Source organism: Mustela nigripes, chromosome 5 (genome assembly GCF_022355385.1).
Source record: "Mustela nigripes isolate SB6536 chromosome 5, MUSNIG.SB6536, whole genome shotgun sequence".
Taxonomy (NCBI): domain Eukaryota; kingdom Metazoa; phylum Chordata; class Mammalia; order Carnivora; family Mustelidae; genus Mustela; species Mustela nigripes.
This window is the reverse complement of record NC_081561.1, coordinates 144,418,993-144,433,508: the sequence shown is the minus strand read 5'-3', so window position 1 is coordinate 144,433,508 and position 14,516 is coordinate 144,418,993. Positions and strand designations below refer to the sequence as shown.

Genomic DNA, 14,516 nt, shown 5'->3' with positions numbered 1-14,516 from the left:
GACAGCTTTGTAATAGAGCTTGAAGTCTGGAATTGTGATGCCACCAACGTTGGCAAACAAACAAAAGCCCAGGGCCAGACGGCTTCCCGGGGGAATTCTACCAAACATTTAAAGAAGAACTAATTCCTATTCTCCTGAAACTGTTCCAAAAAATAGAAATGGAAGGAATACTCCAAACTCATTTTATGAGGCCAGCATCACCTTGATCCCAAAACCAGACAAGGATCCCACCAAAATATGTACTTTTATCTTATATATGTACCACATTCTGACTTTTTATTATATAGCAATCTGTATCACTTGTGCAATCTGATACAGTGCAATTTTTCATTTAAAATATTTATAATCATCTTAAGTGAATTTTTAAAATATTTTATTTCTTTCGAGAGAGAGTGCAGAGCAAGAAAGAGAGAGAGAGCACATGAGTGGGGAGGGGCAGAGGGAGAGGGAGAAGCAGACTCCCCACTAAGCAGAGGGCCTGATGTGGGGCTTGATCCCGGGACCTGAGCTGAAGGCACACACATTAACTGACTGAACCACCCAGGGGCCCCCATTTGAAATGAATTTTAATGACCTAACTACACTAGAATAGTACATATACATGAGGGGACATTTTTCTGTAAAGACCTAGTTTAGGAAAATGTAGTGCAATGCCTTCATTCAATTAAAAGCAACCCGTTCAATGACAATAACATGTTGGAGAAGGATTCCTTGTGAACATGCAGCCTGGAAGCCTCATCATCGTAGATCCTGTCGATCACACCCAGACTTGCCTGTTACATCCATACGCGTCCTTTCTCTTCCCATGCCACTAGTTGTTGTCCCTCACCCTCACCACCTCACTAACCCCATAGCTGGGACCCCTCTGGTGTCTCCATCCTTGACATGACCCAATTCACACAGTGCTTGGGAGCCTGGCTTGGATGACTCGTGACTCAAAAAGCGTCTGTCCTTTTTCTAGACACTCACACATTACTTCTCGGAATTAAAACCAACTTCTTATCTGATCCCTTTAGGTCTTGTCTTCTCAGGGACCATATATTACCTCTCCGTGTTTATGTCCCCAAATCACAGACGTGAATTCTATATGCACAAAACCTTTGTTTTTCTAGAAACACACTGGAACTTTTCTGTCTCCATGCATTTGCTCTTGTTGTGTTCTTCACTTAAAATACACCCCCCACACTGCTATTTGTCCCAATGTGACATTCTTTAAGGCCCATCTCAAATGCTAACACTGCAACTAACTCCTCTCCCTCACTTGCACGTCTATAGAGCTTGATTCTCTCTTAGGTCCTAACCATCCAGCTGCACATCTTATGTCAGTGTCCCTGGATTCTCTTATCTTTGCAATATCAGCCTTTTACCCCAAATCAATACCATATTAATTATTAAATTTAATAAGACAGGTTGTGAACATGGTAAATTTTTCTTCTGTGATGGAAAAGGGGAATGTAGAGAAATGAATTTGTATTTGAAAGTAAAATAGAATAGTTTACTTTCTAAGTAGTTGGCCAAGCCTGTTTGGGGTTGGATACATTTATTAGTTATGTCCTTCAATGTTTTTTTTATTATATCCTTCAGTTGTTTAATAATGAATTAATACACATGTGTTGTAATTTCTTTGGAAACAAGATAGTCATTTTATTCTATCCTTAAAAATATTCTCATAATCATCGTCTATAAACTGGCACCCCTCTTTTGAATACTCACACCTCTTCCCAGCATAGTGTTGGTATATTTTTCAGTTTTCAAAATCATTGTAAGTGCCTGAAATACAGGGAAACAAACACTCACTGAGTGCCTGCATTGCTCCAATGAGCTATATTCATGTCTCATTCTTAAAATTGATGAGAACATAAACCTTCAAAGGACTTTATTGTAACTATATTATAAATTGGTGTGATATTCATTATTGTTGTATAATTATGACTTCATTGGGTATTCATACGGACATCCCATGAAGTGCCAGAGGTGTAACACTTTAATTTACTATTAGCTAATGGACGCTGAAAATGTTGTCAAATTTCCTAAAAGAACACATTTTTAATGAACTTAACCTAGGAAGATGATACCTATGACAATTAGCTTCCATCCACAATGAGGAGAAAACTGATTTCTTATTCATTGAATGTTATTAATTTAAAATATCTGGTGGTCTAAAAACTACTATATTGTAGAGTCTACTAACAAAGTGGCAAGGAAGATTAATAACTTGTCTATCTGTGTCTTAAAATATTGATCATAGTGTTTAGGTCATTTAAGTAACTAGATCAGATAAGTATATAGTTCACACCTTGTCAACACATTTGCCATTTATAGAATGGTACATCAGTCTAAAGTTGACAGGAATGATTACATAGACATGAGTGAAAGCTTCCCAGTATAAATATATTTCATTTTGTCCATATTTGTAGAAAATCTCATTTCCTGCAAACACTTTTGCTGGAGTAGTCATCCCCATAGGGAGCAATAGGCAAAGCAGAGGAGACGCGTGCAAGAGTGGAAGGGAAAGATGTGGGCAGTCTGAGCTCCAGTAACGACATGTGTGTAAAAGAAGCTAGATGTTGACTAAAGGTGGAGAAGGGAGATAGCTATGAATGGTTTCTTCATTCAAAAATTCAGCAGTGGGACGTGCATTCTCATTCTAAATAGTATCGGTCCCTGAATCCCAATCTGCCTCTTCTAATTTTTCTCTAAAATAGACCTGAAGACATTTGCCTTCTGATTCAGAGACAGAGGGCCAGGATGCAGACCCTACCTGCCCTTGAGAGTCCTACTCCTTTAGGAAAGTATTTTCAACCCAGAAGCCGGGCCATGTGCCAAGGCTATAAGTCTCCCCAAATTCAAGGCAGAAGCCTGGATGACTGGATATGGCCAGATGCACTGAAAGATGCTTATGCTGCTGAGGTTAAAGAAGAGAACAGCCTCACCCATTCCTATGCATTTCAGGGTTCCAGAAAAAATGTAAGAAATGTCCTATGTGCATTATTTCAAGATTTCTTCAACAATTCAACCAAATAGTGAAACCATGAATACTCCAATTTAACTCTCTCAAAATAGCACAGTTAATATAAGGCTAGATACAAATCCAGGCAAAAGTAACACCAGAAGCAAACCTACAGTGTAACTTGGAAGGTATGATCTCCACAATTAAATTATTCTAGGAAAGAGACAAAAAGGAAAGCATTCTGGAAATTTTAATTTTTCAGAAAATTAGAAGACAAAGCAGTATGGGTAGAAGAAATAGGCCACCATGAGAAACTAGAACTTTTATCAGGAGTATTATACATTAACCAATGCTGAGCTGAGAGGGAATTTGGCCACCTCATCTGTGCTTTGGAAATAGGACTCAGATCTGTTAATTCACTGTGTCCCTTGACAAATACAGACTCTGTGTTTCTTGGTTGACACCAGCTCTTAGGAGACTTTCTTTGCTTGAGAAAATGTAATGATTAAAACCACAATCTCTACCTTTTGAGCACTTTCGCCTATTCTCCTATCACCCACCCCTGGAAAACACCAGTCTGCTCTCTGTCTCTCTGAGTTCTGATTTTTTTTTTATTATTATTCCACATGCAAGTGACACCATATAATATTTTACTTTCTCTGACTTAATTCACTTAGGATAATGTCCTTGGGGTCCATTCATGTTGTCACGCATGGCAGGATTTCCTTCTTTTCTTAATAAAGAAAAATTGTGACTGTGTGAGGTGACAAATGTGTTAATTATCCTTCTTGTAGTAATCATTTCATAATACACATATATATCAAACCACTACATTGCACATCTTGAACTTATACAGTATTGTATTTAATTATATCTCAATAAAGCTTAAAAAATAAGAAAACACAGCTGGAGACTATGAAAAAGAACTACAAAAGAGGAGGAAAATGCCACTTGTAAGGCTTAGAGATTATCTCTACTTATAATATAGATATTATATTATATTTAATACATATATATCATATAAATATTATATATATATAAAATGCCACTTATAAGACTTAGAGAATATCTATACTTATAATATAGATATTATACATATCTATATTTATATGTAGCAGTAGAAAATTTCATGAAACTATATGGTCTCTCAAAGAGGATACCATAGAACATGGTTTCTATAAAATCATAAGAACAATGTAATAAGGGAAGCAGGTTAAAGAAACAAACAAAAAAGAATGAAATGCCAAAGATACAGTATGAGATAAGAAATACACAATTGAAGTTTCAGAGGGAAAGGGGAATCATTAAAGTAGAAAACATGTTTGAAGAATTAACAGACAAAAACTTGCAAATTCAGTGAAGGACATAGAAGTATAGATTCAAGAATCTCAAAATACCACAAACAGGATAACTTCAAAGGAACCATGCCTGGATACATCCTAATCCCACTGCTAAAAGCCAAGGATAAAGAAAAACCTTTCCAAAACCCCTAAGAAAAAAACAATACATTAAAATGATTCAAATGTACGCAAACTGCAGATTTCACATCAGAAACTATGGAGGCCAGGAGACAGTAGAAGAGCATCTTTAAAGTGCTCAAAAAACTATCAATTCAGAATTCTGAATTCAGTGAGAATATCCTTCAAGAGTGAAGGATAAATAAGAACATTTTCAGATGAATAAAAACTAAGAAAAATCATTCTCAGTAAAACTGCTCTACTAGAAATGGAGAGAGAAATTCTACAAACTGAAGAGAAATGATGTAAGAGGGCAGCTGGAGCTTCAGAAATGCAGGAAGAGCAATGGAAATGATAAATTGCTGGTAAATATGAAAAGTATTTTCCATATTTCAAAGATGTGAAATATCTTTTGATATTGAAATACATACGACTACTAAGCACTAAAATTACATCACTGTCTTGTGAGGTTTCTCAGTGCAGGAATATATAACCCACACCACAACTCTCACAAAGTAGGGAGGGAGGTAAGGGACTTGTATGGTTGCAAGGCTTTTAGATCATATATCATGTGGCACAACGTCCTTCTAACTAGACTGTGAAAGGTTAGGTTATGGATATTATAATCCATAAGCATCCTTGAAAATAAAACAAAACATATAGCCATTATCTGAAAATACTTTTTTTAAAAGGTTTTATTTATTTATTTGACAGAGAGAGAGAGAGAAATCACAAGTAGGCAGAGAAGCAGGCAGAGAGAGAGAGGGAAGCAGGTTCCCCTGTTGAGCAGGGAGCCTGATGTAGGGCTCGATCCCAGGACCCTGAGATCATGACCTGAGCTGAAGGCAGAGGCTTAACCCACTGAGCCACCCAGCCGTCCCTAAAAATACTTTAACATGAAATGCGAATATATTGAAATAACTTAAAGGAAGCAGAAAAGGGAAATAGATAAGGAAACAGAAGAACAAAAGTACTACAAGCAGAAAACATAATAAAATGATGGGTCAAATAGCAATATTGATAATCATACTAGATATTAACAGTATAAAACAGGGATTGGCAAATTATAGCCCAAAGGCCTAATCTCACCTATCACCATTCATTCATTCATTTCATATGCCTACAATCTAAGAATAGTTTTACATTGCTGATTAATTAAATATCTATATAATTCCCTCAAACTTGCCTCTTAAACTGCAAAACCTAATAAACTTACTATCTGGCTTTAAGAAAAAGTTCTGTTCTAAACATGACAATTAAAAGACAGATACTGACAGAGTAGATTTAAAAGAAGCAGGACTTAACTCTATGCTGCCAATAAGAGACACACTTTAAATATTAAGACACAGATGATTTGAAAGTAAATGGATGGAGCATAACCAAATGCTCAAATAGTAGGTTTAAGAAGTCTGGCATGGCTATTTAATATCAGATAAAATGAATCTCAAGGCAAAGAGAGATGTTTCATAATGATATTCATAATATGATAATGATAACATAATTCATTCATTAGGATACTGTAATTATAAACAAGTAGGCCCCTAATAAGAAACCCAAAAAATACATGGAACAAGACTTAGCAGGGAGAAATAGACAATACCCTCATCAGTCTAGGAGATTTTAACATACTTCTTTCAGCAGTTGATAGAAATACACAAAAAACGAGTAAGATCAGAACAAGACCAGTCACCTTTATACAACTGACATTTATAGGGTACTACATCTAGCAACAGCAGAATATACATTCTTTTCCAGTGTACATGGTGTGTTCATGGGGATAGACCTGTATGTGGGCCATACACAGATTAAAGGCATTAAAGTCCTATAGAGTGTATTCTCTGACCACAACAAAATTAATTCAAAAATAAACAATTACAATGTATTTAGAAAAGCTGTACCTATCTGGGAAATAATTAACACAACTCTAAACAATTCATGGTTCAAAGACAAAATCACAGGGGAAACGAGTAAACACAGAACTAAATGAGAACTTTAAAAATGGCACATCGAAATGTGTGGGATGCAGATAAAGCAAAGATTGGACACTTAAACTCTAAATGCTTGCATTAGGAAACAAATACCTAAAGTCACTAACCTAAGGTTCTTCCTTAAGAAACTATACAAGTAAGAGAAAGCCATCTTAAAGTAAGCAGGAGGAAAGAAATAACAATAAAGCAGGAATCAAGGAAATAGAAAAAGACAGTAAGGAATATTAACAAAGGCAAAGCTGAATCTTTGAAAACCACAAAATTGCCAAGCCCTTAACACTGATCTGGAAAAATAAGAGAACACATATCATCTATATTAAGAAGGCCAAGGGGGTTATCACAGCAGGCTCTATCGTTATTCAAATGATAACAAGAGAACACTATAAGCAACTTTACGCCAAAAATTTGGCAAGTTTGATGAAGCAGATAGATTTAACAGTAAAATTATCACAATTGCCCATGAACAAACAGAAAATCTAAATATCCATCTTTCTATTAATGAAAGTGAATTTATTATGAAAAACTTCCCCAAAAGAGAAAACCCCAGGAACAGATAGTTTTACCAAACATTCAAGGAAGAAATAACACCAAACTTCCATAAACATTTTCAGAAAACAGAGGAGAGATCACTAACCAACAATTTTTGGGAGGTGAGTATAACAATAATACTTGACTGAATATAATACAGAAAATTTTCAGTCAAACAATAATGCTTGACTGAAAATTTTCTTAAAGAGTGAAAATTACAGATATCTCTCATGAAGTAGTTGAAAGTGTTAAAAGCTCAGCTGCCACTAGCTGTAGTCACTGTGTTGCCACTTGGTGGGCCCTCTCTCCACATCTTTGTCATCTTTGCCAGTAAGTCTTCCTTGGATTGTGCTGAATTTGAATCTGTAGAAGAATTTGGCAATAACTAGTGAAACTGAGGATGGGCATTTTCTGATGCCCCACTTTTGGTTACATACCTATAAACTGTCACTTGTACATGTACCAGAGGAGATACATGAATTATATATATAATATACATATTATATATAACATAATATATATATATATTTGTATTATTTATGTATATATAATGTAATATAAACATTATGTATGTTACATATATATGTTTGTGCATATATACATATATTGTACATATGTTTGTATTCTGAAAATATCCTAAATGCAGGAGTTATTTTGGTCAATTTGTTTTTCCAAGGGATTCAAAACCATTGGGAAAGATATTACAAATTAAATAACTTCAATTCAATAGCCCTAGACCATTGGCCCAGAACATTCCATTTGTTTTTGGTAATAGAGAGAGAAAATCCATAGTTTCTAAAGTTTGAGTAAGAGTTATTTTTGGAAGAGAACAAAATCTCATGCCCTTGTCCTTTCAGAACACGTTAGGTAAAACTGCACATCTACCTGAGCGGTACCGTTCTCCCATACCTAAACAGCAGAGCACACTTTATTGTGCTTGGTCACATTATAATGCAGCTGTGTTCACGCAAAATAGAAATAAATGAATGTAAAATGAAGCCATTTGCTTAAAATAACACAGTTCTTGATTTTAATTGTCTAAGTTAATGAAAACAAATTGATATCAATGCAGATGTCATGACTTAGATATCATGACTAACAACATATGTCAATTATTTTACACACAAAAAAATCATTCAGTATTTTCCTGATCTTCTGAGTGGAACATAATTTGGTCAATCATCCTTCATGTGAAGTGTCCAACTTCATGAGCTCAGGATGGTAAAGCAAGCAGTACATAATCCTCAGAATTACTATGGTCAGCTAGTGCTGGCTGCCTGTGGTAGGCCAGAGGGTGAGAATGTTTCTTTGACTTCTGGTTTGATCCATATTTCCTCCTTCCTAGGTGGGCTCTAAGAATGCAGCTGCAGAGAAAAACACAAACAACGAACTACCAATTCTTCCATCTTGGTCATCTAGGGCTTTGGAGACTCAGTTATCTCTATTTAGGTCATCTGTCACATGGGAATGGAGAAAAGGAATCCAGCTTCACTACACTCTGAATAAATTTCTGCCATTCTGAGCTAAGCACATTTTCCAACATATCTTGTTCTATTTTTGGAAAGAAATTGCTAATATCTACACAAATAAAGCAGATGTTGAATATAAGATATGTGGTGTTTTTTTTCCAGTTTGAGAGAAATAGTTGTATTTATTTATCAAGTATCTATGTTCAATTACCCAAAAGGATAAACATTAAAATTTAAAAAGCAGTGTGCTCAACTGTTGCAATATCTAAAGCCTGTTTGGTTTGTGTTACATTCTTGTAAAGAAAATAATCATTAGTACCAAAATTAGCTAAGGTAAGAAAAATATTTCCCTGTACCATCTTCTAGGCAATAAAAAGAAATTGCAACATCTCTTGCAGTTGAGCTGTGAAGGCTTTAGTCAGGTAGCCCTTCCATAGAGTTAATACTCCCCCCATTTTTGAACCTGTGTGCCCTTAGGGAGCAGTTCACTATTCTAAATCTCAGTCTCTTCACCTATAAAATAAGAATAATTGTTTTTTTCAGAGTTGTGAAAGGAGAAATCACTTGGTATGGTGGAAACTACCATCATTCTCTCTACATAAGAGAACACAGAACCACACGAGGTCAGGTAGTCGGCCCAGAACTACATAGCTGGCAAGTGAAGAACCAGGGCTTTGAGCTCTGGCCTTCAGGCTGGAGCTTGTATTCATATCATGGCACTTAGTGACTCTCAAATGCTTCTTCGTTATTTGCAGAGAGAAAATGGAAAATGTTTTAGTGTCTGCCTTGTCTGAATCCATTCAATCATGCATTCACTCACTCATGGCGGACCATTCATTCGATGTCTGTTATGTACCAAACCCTGTGAAAGATACTGTGGGAGAATTTGTGGAGGAAAACTAAGATATCCCTTGGTCTCTCCTCTTAATAAAGGCATTGTTTAATTGGGAAATAGACCAATAAATCATTTATTATAATGCGGTATAATAAATGCAAAGGAGACTTGCAAGCACAAAGTACTATGGACATGTACAAGAGAAATACCTAAATCTGTTAAGAAAGTGGGGATTGGGGTCAAGGAAGGAGGAAATTCAGAAAATGCCATGCTGAAGGGTGATTTTAAATGATGGCTACAGAAGACAATGGGGAAATGTTTCCAGGTAGAAGCAACAACTTGGGGAAAATCTCTGTTATGAGAAAGAGCAGAATGTGTGAGGTGGAAAGTAGTACATGAAGGAGTGTGACAATTCAAAAGACTCATGAAGAGCTGGAGGGGACAGTGATGGAGATGAAACTCATCCAGTGGGAAAAAAGAAGTCAGGTTCAGAGAAATCTTGTGAACTATGGAGTTCATACTACATCTTGGCACTCTTGCTAGGGGTGTCATTTTCAGATTTTATTCTAGAGACACAGAGCTGGCAGTCTTGGATACAATCACCCTCTCCTGGAAAGGGAGAGATGCACAAGAACAATTCAAGGCTTTGCTGTGCACATCTACTGTTTTTGCCCATTCGGCTTCCATCCCCCCATCTTTTAGGAACAGGCCTCACTTTCTGTGTGGAATCCATCTCATATGGCTTAACTTGGATTGATCCCACACCTGCTGCCACAGCCAAGGGCTAGGCAAACAGTTCAAGCTAATTAAAGTACCCCATCCCCTTGTTCACTGTGACAGGATCCTGGATTTTCATGTCACCCAGGGCTGGCTAACGCAAACTTACTTCAGTTCCATTGAACAAATTATAACCCTTTGTACAGAAATAATAACACTGCACTTATGTGTAATTCTGAAGCTCAAAGTTAAGTTCAAGTGGTCCAAATTCACATATGTTCCTTCTCAGTAGTGGACATCTATGATTCCAAAGCATACTTTTCTGTAATTCCAAATATTACTCTACTGTGTTTAAAACCTTTTAGGTTGCATCCTAAAGAAACATAGTCTAAGTACAAAATGGGGAATTTGTTGGCATATATATAGAAAGCCAGTGGCATACGGTCTTCCAGCATGGCCAATCCCAGAGGCTTAAAACTATTTCATCATGGCACCCTCAATAGGCTATTCACCACGTGACAGATGATACAACCTCATTCTTTAGGCTAATCAACCTCAACAGACCATCTTTCCCAGTAACTGGCAGAAATGAACTGATCTGAAAATTAGTGTATGGTTATACCTAAGTATATACCTACTGGCTGAATTCCAGCAGTTCAAATCATGAGACAGTGACATCTGGTAGTGACATACCCAAGTTGCAGTTTCAATTAATTTGAAAAACAAATCTGTTACAATTTGCATAAAGTATGGCTTGGAGTTTTTCTGTTGTGATACCACAGAACTCTTAAGTTTTCAAGGTATGTGAGGTTTTAGTTACTGAAATCAGAAGGAAAATAACTTGAAAATGATAGTTCCATAATCAATCTGGTCCTTAAGATCTGGCTACAAAAATTCTAAAAGATAAAGGAGTGCCTCAGCTCACTCTTCTACCAAGAGAATAGAAACATTCTGAAAATATTGGAAATTTTTATTGAAATGTGTTTCATACTCTCAATAGTATGAGCCTGCTTCAACTGTAAATGCAATTTTTAGAAATAATACAAATGAAATAATGTAGCTTCCTCACTCCTTCCCACAAGAACAACAAAAAGAAAAGAAGCCACACACAAAAACTTCATGGGTCTTTACGTTATTTGAGGTTGTGGATTAAAATAAATTAAATCGTTTTGTTTTCTACCATGAAATCCCACCAGACAAATCTTGCCTGTTGAGTCCTAGTATCTAATGGGCTAAATCTGTAGGAAATATTTTTCTACTTTTTTTCCTTCCTCATGACCACAACATTTTTCAAGTGATCCCAGGAGCTGATTTTCAGACTATGAAAAAATGTGAGAATGTCCAACTGGAAGAAAGAAAAATTACTTAATTTCAAATCTGTTTTACAAATGAGTCCAGATATTCACTTACTAAATACATAAAAACAGGCATATACTGATAACGTATCTTAATAATACCATTAATTATAAGCCATTTCAAAAACTATGAGATAAAGAGCAACCACATTTAAAAGCTATAAGATTTAAAGGGCAAAATTTGCATAAAAATGCTTATTTTCCAGGACAAAATGTCTCGACTTTAAAAAAATCTGATCTATGTAAATAGTTCAAATTAAAAAAAACTCATGGTACAGGAACAGAGTAAGTTTCAATAATGAGATTTACTCTTATTTGGGGAGGCTTTTTACTTAAGTCTTCTGCTTAAGAAGTATTTCATAGAATACCAACTTTCCATACCCTAACGACTTTAGCTCCTCACATTAGTGACATTTTTACCATTTAGTATGATTTGCATTTCCCCATATTTATAACTTTCCCTAAAAGTCATTTGTTTTCATGTGTTATCAACGCACTATTTTCTAGAACGATTCTGCATTTCTACTAACACGAACATTTCTCTGATGTACTAGGTATGATATGATCATTATTTTCAGTGAAATTTACTGTGAGGTACAGAGATTCAAATAAAAATTGGTAATGGGTGTTGAGTCTTTTCTTCTGTAATGTGTCCATTCCTTATACAAATCCCACAGTGAAGGGGATTATGAACTTCTACACTCTGAATTCCTTTTGAGATGCCTCACCTGTAGGAGAAAGATCTGGCAACACCTGCTCATGAAAAAGGTCAAGAGGACATTCTGAAACAAGCGCATTTATGAGTACTTGCTGTATATGTTACCACAATTACTAATGTTAAGTTTGCTCTTGACATAAGTGATAACCACATTCCCTCAATGTATTTAACTCTAATTGCATGATTCTTTCAAATATGATCTGGCATTTAAAATTGTTTTAGAAGCACTACTGTCTACTAATTATTTAGCTTACACTAAAAAGAAAATTTCCACCCTGTATCTAAGTTATTTCCAGCATTCTAAATGTGCTCATCAAAAGTGAGACACAGCTCTTGACTTTATAGAAAATATTCTTTCAGAAGAAAGATGAACTGACTTAAAGAGCAGAGAGACAAGCTTTGTAGACCAACATTTACATTGTCCTCATTCTGAGATATTTCCTTTGAATCAAGGTAGGGTTATATAAAAATGACTCTATTTTAATTACTTTGTGGGAGTAATACATTATGAACATCCAAGACCAATATTTAGTAAATCTCCATGAAGAGTATGATAGTAAAAAATTCTAGAACCTTGCCTCACAGAATCAATCTTTTCTTTTCTCTTTTTTCCCCCTATCAAAATGAAAACAAATTCTAATTTTGATGGTAAACCCAGGGCACAGAGGAATGGCAAAGATGGCGTCTGTGCCTCGTGTCCGTCCTCTCCCACTCTTCGTTAGGGAGACGGCAGGTTCTACTTTGCTCAGGACAGTCCTGGCTCATGCCCGCTGTCCCTGCATAATTAATAATCAATCTCCATTTCACTGTCCTTTGAGAGTGGTTTGGACATTAAATATGTGTCCCATTTGTAGTAGACGCTGCAAACCAATGTGGCTTCTGATATGGTGTTTCAGGCAGCTACCGCCAATCAATCATGGCTTAACACTCATTGAAAGAGAAATTAGGTGAATGGCATTCAAATAAGACTGCGAGTGCAGTATGAAAAAAGGGGAAATATTTGTCATGTTAAAGTGTTGTCTTCCTACTCCCTTCTCACTAAACCATAGTAGAAAGAGCAAAGTACTAGGTATCAGGAAGGTTTGTTTTTCGTCTTGATGATCTCTTGGCTTCAATTTCCTTATTTTTGAAATTAAAGTGTTGAATTCGATGAGCTGTGGGATTCTTTCCAGCTCCCATTCTGTGACTGTGGTCCTGGTGTCTGACTGGTGAGCTAAGTGAAGGGGCTTTTTAATTAACTGGTAAATTGTAATGTACCAGTAATGGTAAATTATAATTAACTGGTAAATCGTGCTGTAGTGGCAGTTAACTAAGGTGCAGTATTGCTATTATTATTATTATCATTATTGGTGTGTGTGTAGACTATTCTTCAGAAAGAGTTCGTACCATCTTTCAGCCTCTGCCCACCCCGTTCACACAGGGAAGGAGGATCATACAGACACACTCCCTGGGCCCCAAACATTGATCACATTAAACATCCCCTCCCAAATTTAAGATATCCCCAACAGAATGACCATTGACCTCCCAAATCTAACATATCCCAAACAGAATGACCATGTTGCTTCCTTAAAAGGCTTCCTCCTCCCAGCTCTCCCATCTCAGATAATGGCATCACCATGTACCTTGTTCCTCAAATACTGGTTGTGGTTTGCAAGGGCACCAATAGGGTTTGGACAATGTAGAGCTCTCTCCTCTTAAGGAGTCTCTCTGTCTCTCTTCCCTCCATCTGGGTCAACCCTTCCGCCCTTTCCGTTCCTTGTATGATTCTGGCTTATACTCCAATACCTTCACTCCTCCCCTTTCCTCTGACTGGAGCCTTCTTCCCTTCTCTAGATAACTTAGCCTTTTCCTTCAGGCCTCACCATACCTGCTCCTCTTCAAAGAAACCTAATTTCTTGAGGCACCTGGGTGACTCAGCCATTAAGTGTCTGCCTTCGGCTCAGGTAATGATCTCAGAGTCCTGGGATCGAGTCCCACATCAGGCTCTCCACTCAGCGGGGAGTCTTCTTCTCCCTCTCCCTCCGCCTGCTGCTCCCCCTGCTTGTGCTCACTCTCTTTCTGTCAGGTAAATAAATAAAATCTTAAAAAAGAGAAAGAAAGAAAGAAAGGAAGGAAGGAAGGAAGGAAGGAAGGAAGGAAGGAAGAGAAACCCAGTTCCTCACTCAAGATGGTCGTCTCCTCCCACAGTGTCCCCTGCTGCATCATCCACTCACCCTTGCATGAACCGTAGTTCACACGCCATCAACTGCTCACTGTTTGCTGAATCTACCAAACATTTCAGACGTTGTATTTCTCTAGATCACTGCTTTATCTCAGTGCCCAACGTTTCTATAAAGGCAAATACAGGAGCCAAAACACACACGAATAAATGACTCCATGGATTTCTGAACATCATTTAACACTGAACTTCATCCTGATAATGTCACGTATTAAACTTCTTCGTTGCTCAAGCAAAAGAGAGAATTGCTGTGCTGAGCTGGACTCAAGACCTAGAGCTTA

At 36.8% G+C, this 14,516-nt stretch overlaps 1 protein-coding gene across 3 annotated transcripts in view; it reads right to left on the bottom strand.

Moving 5' to 3' along the window:
• The window catches only part of PACRG (parkin coregulated), a 495,970-nt gene that overhangs the window by 331,977 nt on the left and 149,477 nt on the right, over nt 1-14,516 (bottom strand). The window lies entirely within an intron of this gene.